The sequence below is a fragment of the Hippocampus guttulatus genome, chromosome 10, assembly GCF_054856545.1.
Source record: "Hippocampus guttulatus isolate MCC_2025c chromosome 10, RoL_Hgut_1.0, whole genome shotgun sequence".
NCBI lineage: Eukaryota > Metazoa > Chordata > Actinopteri > Syngnathiformes > Syngnathidae > Hippocampus > Hippocampus guttulatus.
The window spans coordinates 17,904,152-17,915,055 of record NC_141270.1 but is presented as its reverse complement, the minus strand read 5'-3'; the positions used below and the strand labels follow the sequence as shown (position 1 = coordinate 17,915,055).

Below are 10,904 nucleotides of genomic sequence, written 5' to 3'. Positions count from 1 at the left end.
CAGCTCCTTGAATTTAATTCCATTTGATGTATTTTAACATTTCACATATTCCAAGAGATTAAAAAAAAGGGGGGTGGGGGGATATTAATTCAGCAGTCATTTAAATCATATCCCGCGCAGGTAATTCGGGTTAATCGAAACTCTGGTACCATAAAAAAATGTCTTCTAAATCTTTCTCCAGTCTTGTGTCTCTGGCAACATCTTGACATAAATCACCCAAAGCTTTGTTTAACCAAATTACACCGCTGCTTTCTCAGATTTATTAAATATGCGGCAAGGAATAAAGAAGAATAAAATAAAAAAATAATAATGAGACATTTATTGCATCGAGTATTCTTTGCTCTGTCATTCTGTTCCCTTCATGTGTCCATCTTTAGTTGTGTGTGACAGCTGGTTTTCTGACTGGCGTTTGCAGGCTAAATTGGCCTGTCTCAGTCAGGGAACTGTCTATGTTTGATGTCAGATAATGTTCACTGGTGAGTCAGGGGGAGTGGGAGATTAAAGACGAACCACTGATAATTATACCCAACTCCACAGTTGTCCTAACCCTCCTCAGCTAGTTGAAAGAAATTTCCCTCTGATGAGCAAAACAGGAGGAAGATGATGGAGAGGGAAAAGAAAAAAAAAGTGAATAGGTGATGCTACTCTTTGAAATTGTTTTTCCTATTTCTGTTGTGCCCAACATAGCCCCTGCCAATTTAAGAAGAGTGCTACTGGATTATCAATGTGCTGTGGACACAATCCTGGATGCTGCAAAGGTACAAACGGCAGGCTTTGGCAACATGAACTGCATGTGATATTTGTGACAAAAGCTAGTAATTGTTAAAAGCCTCCAAACCAAGAAAAAAATAACAATGATGTCGTCGTCCGTCCACTCTGGATGATAATGGTGCAGTAAACAGTAGCGACAAGCGCATGCTGTGAGCTCCAGCTGTGCCAACAGCATCTCTCACTCTTTCTCTCTTTGCAGTACAAATTTTCAGCTGCATTTTGTTTCTTTTTTTTTTTAATGTTTCAACCAAAATCATCAATAACAAGCACAAGTAAAATTATGTGATCTTTCAACGCTTTCTTCACATTTCAACTTGAAATGCGATTGACTTTTTCCTTTTTTTTTAATCACAATGCAACAACACAACTGGCTGAGTGTTTTTTTGTATAATTTCGAGTTGTTTGTATCAAATAATTGCACATGTTGTGTTGACTATAATTAGTTACAGCCACAGAAATCCAAACAACTGGAATTATGAAAATATTTCTATTGCCGTCTAACGAGACACACTGAAATCTCGCCATAAAACCCCTCAAAGAAGTTTACTTAAACTAGAGGCACTATCACAAGGTATCCTAAATATATTGTCAACATTACAAGGCTAGAAATATGCTGTAAGCTAAAAATGTATGCCATTTAAGAAAACGCATGCACCAGTTTTTCTTTTTTTTTAATGCAGCGGAGCAGGTTCTTTGGCCCGAATAAAAAGGACACAAACATTTCGCTTCTATGCTTATTCAGGTGTAAATTGGAAATATTATACAATAGGAATATACTTTCTGTTGTATCACCCTTATTTTCATTTCTTTCTATATCATTTCACTCCATATTCGGTTGAATATGGTAATACAATCATGATCATCCTTCTGAAGTCTTGGATTGCAAGACCTAACAGGGGATGATGTTAAGTCTGTGTGCATTGCTAAAATGACAGAATATATATTCATAGGAGATCCATCCAATCATCACTCATGGAGCTTTCTGACGTGATACAGTACGCCATCATTTCAGGTCCAAACGTTTGAGAATGACTTTGTAGGAATGTTTGGAACAGCTCATGTGTGACTTGATAACACAATAATTGCACCGAAATGTACTGGACATACAATAAGCGTGGGCCTCTGACAGATGGAAAACGAGCAAAAAAAAATAGATGTTAGACAGTTGTGAAGTGTTCAGGAGCACGTCAGTTCGAAACACGGTGTTGTCCAGCGTTCGTGCTGTCCACTCGCCATCTCACCAAAACCCTCAACCGAGTGGGGAGTACTACCCCCCCGATGATAAGTGAGAATATTACCCCAACGTACATTGGAAGTGTAGTGGCCGATGTGTCGCGCAATTTATGTGAATTCTTGCAGCTCCGAGCTGCCTTAACAAGCCGTGAGGGATCACATTTTGGCTGGCTCCGTCCAGGGCTGTAGCTAGTCATTTGGAGCCCCAAAGCAAATATAGTGAGAGCCCCCGGTCCGGTGTACTGTACTTCAGTTCAATGGAAGGAGAGAGCACATTGTGCAGTGTATATGGGACTAAAATTTTTGTCATATTTTGGTACAAGAGATGATTAAGTGTATTAGTTTTTGACAGAAAATGAATGATGTCAATCATTTTTTTATGGCACCGGAAGAGGCTTCATTTGAATCTGTCGTAGTGACAAACCTGCTCCAAAGCTATCCAGTGTACTAATTGACAGGCCAGGATGGAACATGTTGGCAATATTTTGTGCATTGTGTGTGTGTGTAATATTTATTTTGTGCAATGAAACACTTTGCTTTTTTTTTTTCTTCCCTCTCCCCAATTTTGCTGCTGTAGACTGCAAATTTCCCCAGTGTGGGACAAATAAAGGTTATCTTATCGTATATGTGGTAAACTGTGGGCAGAACCTTGAAGCTTTGGAGGTTTAAAGGTGGACCGGGCAGCAGTGGCCACTCGCAACATTATCCTGGTGGCTCAATGAATGAGGAATGCTTGCAAGTTATTGCGAATGTAGCGCATGTTGGGTTCATTAAAAGGTTGCAAAGACAGTCACAAAAAGTTGTCATTGTCGCACACAGGTTTTTTTTCACTGCCAAGAAATTCTGAACATGTTAAAAATCCACGTACATGAACATTTTCAAATTTCTTGGCAAAAAGAAAAACGGTTTGCAAACCTTTAGCGAACCCTGACGAAAATCCTGCATTCGTTACGTTCGGTAAGTTCTCTTTAATGTGCCACTTGACAAATTCGCTTCAAGTGGCTTTTGAATTGTTTTTTTGATCAATTCGCCATTACTTGTGTAACTGTAGCAATAGAATGCGAGCGAACTTTGACAAGTTCAACGCTGTCATTGACACCACTCTGCATTTCCCCGTCCATGAAGGGATTGGTTTATTTATTTTATTTTTTTGTATGTTTCAATATTTGACATGGCCTTAGGAGTCCATTTTATTTTATACTTGTGCCACTGTTAATGTTAAAAAAATATTGTATGTCCTCATTTACTCCCGCTCAAAACAATACAAAATATTCATTGTTTTTAATGAATTAATCTTGACAAATACTGAATAGTGAATTTTGCTTAGACGTGTATTTTACTTTCATCATTCCTTTTCGCAGTAAATGAACACATTATAACTCTCACTGCGCGCGTCAGCAAAAACATTAAAAGAAATAAAACTTCACCCACGCGCGCAGTTCGAATGCGCTTTGTGCCCGACTTGAAAAGAGCCGATCATTGTCATAGCACTTCATTCAGAAATAATTGTCCATTCCCTGAAGTTCAAGACTTAGGTCGTGGAGTTTCATCTAAATTCCATTCAAGTAAATTATCTTCAACATAGGTATTGACACAGCAGTGAAGACAAGTTAAACAATATTCAATGGGAACGCTAAGATAATGCTTTGCTAAGCGTTGCTCATTACTTAACTTTGAGGAATCCACTTAAATTACCTCCCTATAGTTCACTTCTACACCTTTCAAAAATGGATGGAGCATATTATTCTCACGCATCTCTCTTTTTTATAGTGATGCTCATTACATGATCTAGATTCAAACCAAGCAGAATTCTTTCCTTTCTGCTAACACCCCCTTGCTGCAGTAAAACTGCCTGGCCAGAGTCAGATCACGCCAAAGGCTTCTGTAGCGCAAGATTAAGGCTGTTCGTTTTCTCCAATCTACTCTCCTCCTTCCTCAGTTTATTACCTTTGTAGCGTGTGTCAAGACCTGTTGTGAGAGTGCCCCTTAATGAAGCCATACCTGAATTTATTTGCCCACACTTCAGCATCGACCGAGGGAGGAAGTACCAATTAATAGAATGTAAGAGCACACGGTGATTTATAATTAACAAGCATGCAGGTTATAGTAAACATAACACTCAGTGTAATAGCCCAAGAGAGACGAGAAGTGGTGAAAGAACTGAGGAGGTGGAGAGAAGGAGGGTGGAAAAAAATAAACTTCAGTTGATTTGTCCCTTGGTGGATGGGTGCGAGTCCTTGTGGCTGACAGGAGCTGTCTAAAGCAGCTAAATGAATAATCATCTGTGAGTTAGACTGCAGACAAACGCTTAACGAGGATGATGTGAACCTCGCTGACATGAGGAGGCTGGAAAGAGAGAGCGAGAGCTATGGCAAGCCAGCAAACGTGGAAATTAATAGCTCTCGTGGTATACAGGCTATGAAGTTGTTTTCCAATTAGCCAAAGGCATCCTTACCTGTAATGTAAAGTATTCGTTTGTCAGAATTTCTGAAAGGCCAATGAATCCCCTCATTCAGAATAGCATCTGCATCCCAAAGAGAAACTGCAGAAAGCAAATGTGATACACTGCTAAGAAGTGGTGTTGGGGTTGAGACAGGCTATTTTATGAACGTGGAAAATCTCGGAGAAACTTTGGCTCATCCGATGGCATTCATGTGGCACACATCTTCAGTAACACCAAGTCCCACCTGCCTCGCAGCCGTATCGCTTGGCACCTCCTCTTCTTGATGCGTACTTTAGCAATAAGCTGTAAGAGGATACATTCCGCAGGGTTAAGAATAGTGAAGGGGCTTTGCCACGCAGAATGATCACTGTGTAGCTCAGCGTTAGCGGCCTGTTTGCATTTATTTCCACCACATCAAATAAGGGAAAAGTTCATGCACTCTGAATGTTTGAATACCATAGCCCAAATAATTTTGACACTTGAAGGACACCCTTGGAAATCTTTTTCAAATCTCTTATAGGCACAAAACAATGAATCAGATACAAATACATTCTCAGAATCCTCCACAGCAGGTGTGTCAAACTCATTTTTATCGCCGGCCACTTTGGAATTACGTCTTCCCTCGGAGGGGCGTTATGACAGTGAAACAACTAAAATGTTTAATCGTCTCATGGCATTATTACTTGTACAAAACAAATGAATAGATTGATAGTTTGGAAAACAGTCAAGTCTACAATAATAGTTTGTTCGATTATTGTTTAAGTGAGTGTAAAGAGGGTTACAAAATTCCTGCAAAATATCAACGTTATTTATTACACATGACAATTTCGGTACAAATTTTAGCAAGAATCATGCATGTTGACACACTTGATTTGCTTTTGCGGGCCACATGAAATGACGTGGCGGGCCGGTTCTGGACCTCAGGGCTTGAATTCGACATCTGTTCTCAAAAGCATTCATCAAGCATCTATAATGCCCATCCATTTCTCTGCTTATCCTCACTTGGATCCAAAGTATGCTGGAGCCCATCCCTGCTGACAGCCAATGGCGGAGCATACCAAGATGAACAACTATTCACACCCACAGTCACACCAAGGGACAATTTAGAGCAGTGGTTCTTAACCTGGGTTCGATTGACCCCTAGGGGTTCGCTGAATCGGTCTCAGGGGTTCGACGGAGCCTCTGCCATTGAGGTTTAGACACAGCCCACCCAACATGTCAATTAGTTATGACACACCCACTTGGCCATCAGTGGCTGCGGATGATCACATTGCATTGCTTGTCCAATCGGTGCTGCGGGATATTTAGTTTGCTCAGTTGTCAGCATGTGGTCAGACGAATATGTACAACATGCATCATGAAACATGATGGGACTCAGCATCTTATCTGCATGATTTGTCATGCCAAGTTGAGCAACTCTCATCTCGCACAGGCAAAACAAAAGGAACACTTCTCGAATAATATTTTTATTTTCACTCAGGGTTCGGTGGATATGAACTGGTTGGGTTCAGTACCTCAAACAAGGTTAAGAATCACTGATTTAGAGTGTCCAGTCAACCTAACAGGCATGCTTTTGGAATGTTAGAGGAAAATGGAGTTTGATGGAGGCAGATACGGAGAGAACATGCATGAGCATCTATTAGTGGAAAATAAAAAATAAAAAATCCAACAAAACCCCCCCAACATTTTGAATGTCTTTTAAACTTTCTTAAAAGACATTTAAAATGTATTTTATAGAACCACATCACATTTTTCTACAGCATGTAATATTAAAGCATAAAAGAAGAATGCAATACAAAATTATATATAAATAGTTAATGAAATGTGAATGCTGAAACACATAAATATGGTTATCCAATTAAATGATGTAAAATGTCTTCAGACTTTAAATTCAGCAAACCAGTCAACATTATTTGTTATTATAATTATTTTAAAAACTGAATTAAATCATGAATTTCTCAATGTTTCACCCTACTGGCTGCCAGCTAATAACAAGATTAGATATGCATGATTTTTTTTTTAATCTCCACCAGACAACATAATATATTTAGAAAAAGTGTTAATTGTTTCAATGTTACTGTCTCATCTATGTGCCTCAGAGAGAGCCCCAATAGTAGGCAACACACACACAATGGGCTGCAGCTCAGTGGGGGTAAGAGGTGAGGCGACTACAAACCGGCCCATTTTGGAGAGAAACGGCATTACTGGGTAACATTATTCAAATGATCTGTTGTTCACTGGAAGGCATACGTTTTAGGTGTCGTGCGATGGCTTTTTAATGGTTCAGCTAGTATGAGCTAATATACAATGTAGCACAAATGAAGACAGCAGTGTTCTGCAGGGTTCCCACGGTAACATTTCAACCTCTCGGAATGCTGATTGGCCATCTGGTATTGTTTTCTGTCACTTTCTATTATGATCATTGATCCTCGCTCCCTGTCTGCGGCATGTGGCTGATCATAGTGGATCAGTGTATGTGTCTGTAATATGAATATGGTATGATTACACGACATTATGGTATCTGTGTGTGTTCGCCGAGGTAGCCCCTCCAGCTACAGTTATGTTGACTGTGGTTCTGATTGGTCTGTTTATGTGGCAATTGCACCAAAGGATAAGCAGAAATGTCTTCCAAATGAATACCGTATGATCTGATTCGGTCACTGCAGTGGACAGTATCATGTTGCATCACTTAATGAGCACACAGACATTTGCTCTTAGTCATCTTCAATTATTACATTGTAGGCATGGAAGGATGGCATGATGTGTGCATTCAGTAGTTTGGAATTATCACATTTTTGGGGGATTTTGAAATTACAATTATTGTAGTTTTGATTTGAAAAAAAAACCCCCTCTCTTTCTGCCATTGTTTACACTGAATCAACATGACAGTGATTTGGTTTTTCTATTTGCATAACAGTGTGAAATAACTGCACTCTTGGTCTGCCCACCCTCATCCTTCGGCATCTGGTGTTTCATGTTCAGTACGAATAGACCCAGTGTTCTCGCAATCTTTGTCAATATTGACTCACTAATATATTTTTTTTTAAACTGTATGTAATTGTATATGTTCAAGAGGCAAAAAGGTTGGGAGAAAATCAACTCAGAGTTTCCAAATAATTGTTTTGAACTAGGTTAATGATGCAAAATACGAGATTATTTTCAAAATAAATGATTATGAATCCCACCACTGACTCTTTGCCACTTTCATGAAAATGGACGAATTATGGGTGGAGCGACCCTGAACTGAGGACGTTTCCTGTCAAATCTGGTGGAGCGTGCATTCTCCAAAGGTGCACTCCTGAGAGTGAAGTCCAGTGCTCCTTGAAGGTGAAACATCATAATGCACCTTTTGATTCAATTACCTGCTTCCGTGCTCCGCTGGTGACGGACAACGCGGCTGCTGACTCATGCCGGCAGCTTGCAGTTCGCAACAACTGCAGTCATTGTGAGTTACCGTACATTTCGTAAACATTATATTTTATTTTATCTAAGCCAGGGTGGTTGACTGCTGAGCACATCGGCCTCACAGTGCAGAGGTGCAGGGTTTGATTCCAGCTCCGGCCTTCCTGTGTGGAGTTTGCATGTTCTCCTTGTGCCTGTGTGGGTTTTCTCCGGGTATTCCTCTTTCCTCCCACATTCCAAATACGTGTGGAAGGTTAATAAAACACTCTAAATTGTCCCCGTGTGATTGTGAGCGCGAATGGTTGTTTGTCTACGTGTGCCCTGCAATTGGCTGGCAACCAGTTCAGGGTGTCTCCCGCCTACTGCCCAAAGACAGCTGGAATAGGCTCCAGCACGCCCGCGGCCCTTGTGAGGATATGCGGATAAAAAAATGGATGGATGTATCATTCAAACCAATCATGAAATCATAGGAGCGGCTCACCGTCGTGTGTAACGTGACGCTTTGCTAGGCAATGCTGGCTCACTACTGATGCACACGCATTCAGTCACAAGCACAGGATTTTGATGGAATTACTTTTAGGGTATTTATTAAGGCGGACCAGTTCGCCCATCCAGCTCAAGGATGGCCAAGGCCTAGTCAAGTGTCACATTATCTGCGCGACCACTTGGAGACAGAAGGGAGTGCCATATAAATTTTCTTTCACTGATCAGATTTTTTTTTCCCAATCCAAATGCAAACATATCTTTCTTATTTGTCTTTCTCCATTGACACCCAATAGAGACCAACCACCTCGTAACTAACCCATCTCACCCATGAAAAGATATGCAGCTATCATCATGGTGAACTACCGATGGCCTTCTTTTCCTGACTCATTTCTCACTGAGGCTCATTTATTTACATTTAGTATTCAGGAAAAAAGCATCCGAAGATTTAAGCTGCCATCCGAATTCCTTTTTTTTCCCCTTCTCTCTCTCTCTCTCTCTCTCTCTCTTTTTGCTAAGAGGATTTCTGTCTGGTCCATGTATCAGACCCTCTCTCACTTACTAATACAAAGTCACCCTTTGCATATGTGCCGAGTGAAAGAAGTGTCTTGCCGCTTGCTGTTTGGCTAATGACATTTGGAAACAATTGGAAAAGTAGGAGAGGGAGCAGGCTTCTGATTCACATTTGGATACAAATACATGTACATTCAGAGGAAGATATATAGATACACTGTCTTGGACTGGCAAGACATCAAACGATTGGCCAGTTAAATGGCAGGCATGCTCAGTCACACGTGTATAAATATTCATGCATACATGCACACCTCCGTAGCTTATCCGCGAACTGGCCACCAGTCAAAATGAGCCTTATTCTCAGGGGTTTATATTTTCTCCAGGCCGGGCTTGGCTAGGCACACTCAGTTAAGATGGCAGCCAAACAATCTCTCCTCTCACTTCTACCGTTTCTTCCTTTCTAATGCTAATGCCTGGATGAATATATTCCCTTTTCCACTGGCATGCAAGAGAGCCAAATTTCTGATTACCTCCTGTGACAAAATTCCATTGCATCTAGGTCAAAAACTGCTTCAAAGCAATGACGGGATTGTAATGGTTTGTTTTCAAAGTCTATAAATTATCTAAATATAATTCAACGTATGATAGCGAGATAGTTGTTGACGTGAAGTATGTCTGGCTTCCTTCAAGTCATATGGATGGCTAAGAAATTATGGAAGCCGACCAGGAGACACACAAATGTGTATCATGAATTAAGACAGCAATGAATATTTACATAAAGCATAATTATTTAGGTTGTATAACACTGTCGTTCAGTGAAAAAGCTGCAAACTGTCAAAATCCTACAAATATTTACAATCAATTATTTCATACAAATAAGTTTGACAGCCCTGCAAGCATCGCTGAAGGTAATTGTCCACTTACCTACATACTGTAGCTGTCACGTTTTGCGTGGTGGTAGTTGGAGGACCCCTAAAAGCAGGGAGGCAGGGAGGAGCAGGGTGGATTGACCAAAATGTAATGAACAAAAAATACACACAGGAGTACAATGGAAAAAACACTAAGTCGAAATATTCAAAAAAAAAATGCCTGGAAATCACAAGTATCAAACCAAACTATAACAGGAAACAAAACATGACAGGAGCACACGTATGCTCACATAATCACAGCTCACAGTGACCCAACAAAGACTGACAGAAACTCAGGGAACTAAATACAAGCTAAGTGACAAGACAACGAGAAACACCTGGACAACACACAAAGGGTTGAGGGAGCTAATTGGTTACACACAAGGAACACTGATAACGAGAACAGGTGGCGAGAAAAAAAAAAGGGGACATGAGCAATCAAAACCAAATGTAACAAGACCAAAACATAACAGTAGCTACTGTATCTATCTACTGTACCTGCATCATGAACTTCCTGTCAAAACCAAAGTTTGGCACAGGTTGATCAGAGGAGTACAAACTTTTTCTACCAAAGACAACAAACACAAGCACTGACTTTTAAAATCAATCAGTCAGTGACCGGGTTTGCATTGAGCCAATGTGAGTATTCCAATTAGAATGAATCCAAATGACCACATGAATGAAAATGCTCCATAAAAACAGCTCAATCAGAATTAAAAAGGCTGAATCCCAATGCAATTTTATTCGCATTCACAAGGTTGAAACATTATATGCCGATCCGTACGAGCGTCATGTCAACACTTCAATCAGAATAGCCAAGCTCATGACGTAAATGCACATGCCGTGCATGTTTTGAAGTACTGCACTTGTAATTTGTTTTATCAAGATGTTGCTTTGAAAAAATGGAAATACGATCACAACTACTGTGCTAAATAGATGAATGAACTCCAATTTGAAAAATCCTGCAATGTTTACATTGATCTCCGTGTGTCAGGTGCATGTTACATGGCTAATCTGATTAACGGAGTGGTGCGCAGCTTTAAAATATATCATAATAAGCAGCAAAACACTTCAAGCTCGTGTATATTTTAATCTCTGCATTAATTGACATTAAAGGTAAAAACACACACACACACACACACACACAAATA

At 40.2% G+C, this 10,904-nt stretch overlaps 1 long non-coding RNA gene across 1 annotated transcript in view; it reads left to right on the top strand.

Annotated features, from left to right (window-relative positions):
• Positions 1–689: 689 nt before the first annotated feature.
• The window catches only part of LOC147199494 (uncharacterized), a 58,100-nt gene continuing 47,885 nt past the window's right edge, over positions 690–10,904 (top strand). Inside the window, exon 1 of the long non-coding RNA XR_015102086.1 lies at positions 690–758. This is a non-coding gene — a long non-coding RNA (uncharacterized LOC147199494). The remainder of the gene's footprint in view (positions 759–10,904) is intronic.